This window comes from Gossypium hirsutum, chromosome A02 (genome assembly GCF_007990345.1).
Source record: "Gossypium hirsutum isolate 1008001.06 chromosome A02, Gossypium_hirsutum_v2.1, whole genome shotgun sequence".
Classification (NCBI taxonomy): Eukaryota; Viridiplantae; Streptophyta; class Magnoliopsida; order Malvales; family Malvaceae; genus Gossypium; species Gossypium hirsutum.
This window is the reverse complement of record NC_053425.1, coordinates 29,145,168-29,152,402: the sequence shown is the minus strand read 5'-3', so window position 1 is coordinate 29,152,402 and position 7,235 is coordinate 29,145,168.

Genomic DNA, 7,235 nt, shown 5'->3' with positions numbered 1-7,235 from the left:
ACGGTACTTAGTACCTCATCGGGTTAAACCGAAGTAACAGTAACAGTACGGCACACAAGGTGCCCCATCAACTTGAAGTCGAAGTAACAGTACCACACTTATAGTGCCTCATCGACTCAAGGTCAAAGTATTCCTGAACACTTCCAATCCTGTGGCATGTCAATTATATCTGACTCAGTCCGATACAGTTAATAGGGTATTCAATTCATTTCTCAATTCGCAGTAATTAATCATTTCAATATCCATTTCACAATAACCACAAATTCACATACATTCAATTCAATATCAAACACTAATACTTACCTTAATATCTTTCCATCCACATATAATAATAAAAACAACAATTTAAATGCTAAGTTCGGTTTATAGAAATACAAACCATAATTCTCAAATTACTCTTCGTCAACCTTCTTCTTTCCTTTCTTTGTCGAGGTCTCCGGTATTACGTTAGCTACGAAAATTAAAATAATTATACCATTAATTACAACACTCATTATAACAAATAATTGAATTTCTATTCAATTTATACCTTATTTTCAATTAGGTCCTAACTAACTCATTCACTTTACTAACTTAATTCATACTTCATTCTTATTCAAATTCTTATCAAATTCAACTTAACTATCAAGTGTTCATAATAAAATCTAATTTAAAACTTCTTTCAATTTGATCTCTTAATCACCAAAACTTATAGCCTAGTTTACAATTTAATCCTTTAATCAATTGTAACTTAAAATTCATTCAATTAAACCCCTAAGTCATTATTTTATTCAACATGAACTATGTTCAAAAACCTAAAAACTTCCAAAACCTCAACTTAATTTCAAAAAAACTTTGTTCTAAAGCTTCTAAAACATCAAATTTAAATAAAAAGGACTTAATTGAACTATCACCTTGTACTTTTGAAATTAAGTATTTTGAGTATATGGCATGTACAGGATTATGGCTATTTTGGTTACGAGCTGATAATGATTTTGGTCATTTGAAATAACTTGTAAATATTAAATGTTTTGGTTTGTATATAGCCATGAGAATTGGCTTATTTTGGATGATGTGTTAATGTATATATGTGTGTAAACGGTCTATGCTATGAGGTTTATATTTGCTTAGTGAATGCCTAGATGAGATATAGTAATGAAGGTAGCAAATTTCTTAGTGTATGCCTTATTGTGGATTGGTATATTGAATACTATATGAATGCATTAAGAGTTATGATAGACATGTGGTTTTAGGTAAAGTTATCGGTTTAGTCTCGAACCACCCCGAATGTATATTTTGGGCCTCGTAGGCTTATATTAGGAATGATGTGAATGAATGTAAATGTTGATTATATGAAATATTTTGGGCCTCGTAGGCTTATATTAGGAATGATGTGAATGAATGTAAATGTTGATTACATGAAATTTGAAAATGTATGTGGAATGAATGTTTAATTGTATAATATGTTCGGTAATACTCCGTAACTCTATTCTGACGTTGAATACGAGTAAGGGGTGTTACATTTATTGGTATCAAAGCTACAGTTTAGTCGATTTTAGGACTAGCGTAGCGTATGTGAAAGTCTAGCTATACATGCCATATATAACCTATGATAGTGTGACGACTCTTGACAATTTGTGTAACTGCCTATTTTTTAGTGAAAACGGAATAGTGGTTTCAGGACCACATATTCGACCCAAAACAAGGTTTATTTTATTTCATTATATGGTTCGTATTATAATAGGTATGTCGTGTGAAAATGTTGATACGAAAATTTTATCGATTAAGTGTTTAATTACGAGAAGGACTAAATCGCATAAAATGTGAAAGTTAAATTCTAGTAGCTATAAGGATCAAATAGCTATGGGAATCAAAGCTAGAGGTCCTTATATGGTAATTGGACCATTGAGAAAAGTATGTAGATTTTTCTTGGTGACTCATCCATGGAAATATAAAAAAAGTGTAAGGACTAAATTGGAAATTGCAAAATACTTAATTAATTAAAAAGATGATAAAAGAAATCATTTTATTTTATGCCATCTTCAACCTAAAACACATGGAAACCCTAGGAGAGAGAAAAGAAACTTTCAAGGCCTAATTGGGTAAGTTTCATTCTCCCATTTTTAGTAATTTTAGTATTTTTGAAACTGGGATATCTTAATCTCTCTATTGGAGGGATTAATTTGAAAAGTTATCAAGGTATGAAAAATGGGTCATGGATGTATATGCTGGAAATTAGAAATTTATGGTAGAAAATGAAAGATTGTTGATAGATAAACAACTTTCATTTTCTACCATAAATTTCTAATTTCCAGCATATACATCCATGACCCATTGTTGATAGATAAACAACTTTCATAATGTGATTTTTGATGAAAACATGATTTAGGGACTAAAATGAAAAGTTGTAAAATTTGATGAAAAATTCTAAAATTTTATGAATACATGTGCTGGAAAATTTGTAATGGGGCTTTGGTTAGGCTTGGAATAGGGAGTAATTTGCATAAGTTTCATTTTCTGGGCTTAGGGACAAAATCAGAATTTATGGAAAAGTTATGGGCAAAATGGTAATTTTACCTAGGATGTAAATTGATTCCATTTAAATATGAAATGTGTGAAATTGATGGTTAAATTCATTTATATAGTTCTAGAAAACACTAATTCGAGGTTAGATCGAGGAAAAGAAAATGTTTTAGATTAGTAGATTTCTAATGCGAACAAGTGTCGAGGTAAGTTCGTGTAACTTAATTGAGCATGTAATTATGTTAATTGGATGTTGTGTTTGTATGTAATGTGATTTACATTGATGTGCTTTACTTGTATACTATGATGGAAAATTTGATACAATGCTTGAAATAGTGATAAAGGATTAAGTCCCGATTGAATGTTGATGATTGTATGCGCTTTCCCGAAACTAATAGGGTCCTGCATTTGTTGTGGATGGGATTTAGCTCGGACTAGTAATTCCAATGACCTTGTTATAGAAAGGATTTAACCTGGACAGGTAATCTTGATATAATACCTCTCTAGCATACGTTATGATTAAGGTCTAGCTTGGACTGGTAATCCTATTCGAGCTCCTCTGAGTTCACGTTATATAAAGGATTTAGCTTGGACTAGTAATCCCGATATGTGGCTCGAGAGAGTGTTTCTTGGTCAAGTGCCCTAATAGGTACCCTTGAATAAGAAATTAACAGATTATTGAATCATACACTTCGAGTGTACTACTTGAGCATCCATCAGAATTTTAATAATTCAATGGACTTAAAACTCTTAACATGGCATGAGAATTAAGAGATGAAATGATAATGTCTTGAAAGAGTATTGCATGATGAGCTCATCTATTCTTACTTGATGTATATGTAAACTTTGTGACTAACATGTTTGATTGGATACACGTGTTTAGGCAATTTAGCCAAATGGATGGAAAACTTGTTATTGTATGCTTAGATTTAATAAACGGGATTGGTAAGTTTAGTTTCCGTTATATGAACTTATTAAGCATGTAATGCTTACTCCGTTTTATTTTTCCCTGTTTTATTATAACACCCCTAACCCGTATCTGTCACTGGAGGCATTATCGACCAAAACACAACTCAGAACAGTCTTTCAATTTAAATCATGCACAAAATTATATTAACTTAATCACGAATTTTTTAAAACTTGAATAGTAACCAGCAGCTTAATAATATAAATCACATTCGCACATATGAACCACTTAACCAACTAAAAACCAAACATGATTTACTACTTATAATACATAAGCAATTCATACTTTAAAATTTAAACATATTAATTATTCGGTCACAAATAGGCAAATCATATTACACCCAATTCACATGCTCAAAACTGATCCAAATTTCATATACTTAAACATTCATCTCATAATCTATTTGGCTAGCAAATTAACCTATAAAATTTTTACCAATTTCTTCATAGTAATATTTATCAATTAAGCACAATTGACGATTCAAGCATACCTATTTCACTTGCAAATTATCATATTTAAACCTCATATGCTAGCCATTCAAACAACCACTTATTCTGTTATCAATACAACATTAAAAAATTCATACCATTTCCATCTTTCAATCTTAAGCTTAACATACTATCTCAAAATTATAATATCAGAACGACTATGTCAGTTATAACTATTCAATTGTCCATCAAACATACTCAAAATATAATCATCATTTTCCATCATGAACTGTACCTAAAAACCCAACCATTCAAGTATAATATATGTGTATATTTTTCCATTACAAATCGAATCAACATAACCAATACACAATCAAATATATATTCATCATTTTACCTTATTACCAAGCCAAATTATACCACTTTTCATACTTCCAAAATGAGCTAACTATAAAGCTGGTTATACATCATACTTACCATTTCTCATTGCCGAATCATATAACCAACATCACAAACATATTTACCATGAAATATACTTCCAAAATAAGTTTAAGACATGACCGATTATGCACAAGCATTAACATCATGTTTGAGCCATTTTTGCATGGCTATATATCAATTTTCAAAACCAATTATATTAAAAACTAGCCTATACATGCCATATGCCATAAATTCAAGCTTTTAATGTACTGAAATAGCGATTGATAGTGTGACGATGTTCCAAGACAATCCCCGAGCTCGTAGCTAGCTTCCAAAATCTATAAAACATCGAGTAAACACACAAAGTAAGCTTGAAAAGCTTAGCAACCGTAAGCAAATAAATCATTAAAAGAACATTTACATTTTAATTCTAGTTGGCTGAATATAACCAATATCACATACATATATAATCACCTTTTATCATGTAAAATTCATATTACCAATTCAAATACTATACTTACCTTAATCTTTCATGAACATATAAACTTCACATGTACCTGAATCATTTAGCTCAATTTCACATTCGATCTCTACTCGAAATTTCCCGTTGAACCATTTGGAATCATAAAGGATACACGAAAATCATATAAGCTCGCACAATGCCATATCTCGGATATGGTCTTAGATGTTTTCACATATCGATGCCTCTGTCCCAGACAGGATCTTACACTAATCATATACGATGCCAATGTCCTAGACATGGTCTTACACGTAATCTCATATCGATGCCAATGTCCTAGACATGGTCTTCCACAAAATCACACCTCGGAAGTCCTAATGTCATGACATACGTATCCTATACTATTCCTGTGGTTCGTATAGAGCTTTCGGATATCGTAATTCAATCAATTCAAGCTTGAAACAAATCTTCCCATGCTCAATTCAATTCGGCACATATATATTTAATTACAATTCCATTAGGCACATATAATATATATACATTTGAATTTAATAACATTTATTTACTTATGAACTTACCTCGTACGAAAACAAACAGACCGGAACGACTATTCAACAACTTTCGACTTCCCCCGATCCAAATCTGATTTCTTCCTTTCTTGATCTAAATTAATACAAATTTAACTTATTTAATTATATAATCATTCAATTTCATCCAAAAAACATAAATGGGCATGTTGCATTTTAGCCCCTAACTTTTTACATTTTTACAATTTAGTCCCTATTTCAAAACCACACAAAATACTCAAAATTTCATTTAACCCATGCTTGGCCAAATATTCCTTAGGTCCCTAGTAGCCCATTAATTTCATTTATTTCACATTTTGACCCCTAAATTTTTAAGTTTCACAATTTAATCCTAAATAAGCATTTTTATCAAAAATCACTTAATTAAGCAAAATAATCTATCAACAAATATTTATTTTTCATCATCAATCAACAAAAATATCAAGGTATCATCAATGGAAAATCATGAATACATCAAAAAATTTAAAAATTCAAGCATGGGCTAGCTAGTATTCGAAGCAACGATCTCAAAAACGTAAAAATAATAAAAAATCAAGCTCAAAACATACCTAAATCAAGCTCCTAAGTGTGCCGAACCTTAAAGCCTTCAAATGTTTTCTTTTTCTTTGAGTTTCAGCCAAAAATAAGATGAACATGCATGTTTTTTTTTACTTTATGTTTTATTTTATTAACATTTATTAGTCATTTACCAAATTAACCTTTATAATTTAATTATAAAACAATATAATGCATGCCATTACCATCCATTAACTTCAATAGTTTCCTAATTTCATTTTAAGGACTTAAAAATTAATAAACCATAGCAAATTAGTACTTTAACAAATAGAATACCACTATTACATTTTACACGATTAAGTACTTTTTATCGAATTAAGAATACAAACGATAAAATTAAATTACGAAATTTTCACACATATCAATTAACATGCTGTAAACACCAAAAATAATATTAAAATAATTCTATAACTTCAGATTTGTGGTTCTAAAACCACTATTCCGATTTAGCTAAAATCGGGCTGTTACATTTATAGTGCTCAGAAGCTCGCGAGGGTTGGAGATCACTAAAACATCGTCACACTATCAACTAGTCATTTTGGGTATAATTAGTAAAAATCATTTTGGTATAATGCAATGTATAGGACAACTTGGCCAATAGTGGCTTGAAATGCTATTTTGTAATCTAGCCATTGGAATGGCTAGTAATGGTTCATTTTGGTATGACTAAGTAGATTATTATGATATATATATATACACATGTGTGATGTTAAGAATATGTGATTAATGTTGTGAATGCCTAAGTTAACTAAGGTAATGTGGTGATCCTGTATGCTTGTAATGATATGTCATGTTAAATGATGAAATTGTCTACTTTAAATGCTTGGAATGGTTGGTATTGGTTGTGTGTTTCAAGTGCATGTCTTGGGTGAAATTTTGGGTGAGAAATGAAGCAAGAAATGACTTCCTTTTGTCCACACGGGCAGAGACACATGGGCGTGTGTCTAGACCATGTGTGACACACGGCCTGGTAACATGGGCATGTGGTTAGGTCGTACGTCCCCTGCACCTTAATTTTGAGAAATAGAATGTTTAGAATTGAGCACACGGGTAGGGACACGGGTGTATGTCTCAACCGTGTGGCACACATGGCCTAGAACACGGGCGTGTGTCTTGTCTGTGTGAAACCTACACCTAATTTCAAATTCAATTAATGAACTACATGGCCTAGCACACGGGCATGTGGCATGGTCGTGTGTGCAAGTCAGAGAGTTACACGGGGTCAAACACGGCCTTCAACATGGGCGTGTCCTTTGGACCATACGGGCGTGTGAGCCCTACACCTTGGAAAAATTTTGAAAAGTCGTGAAAAATTA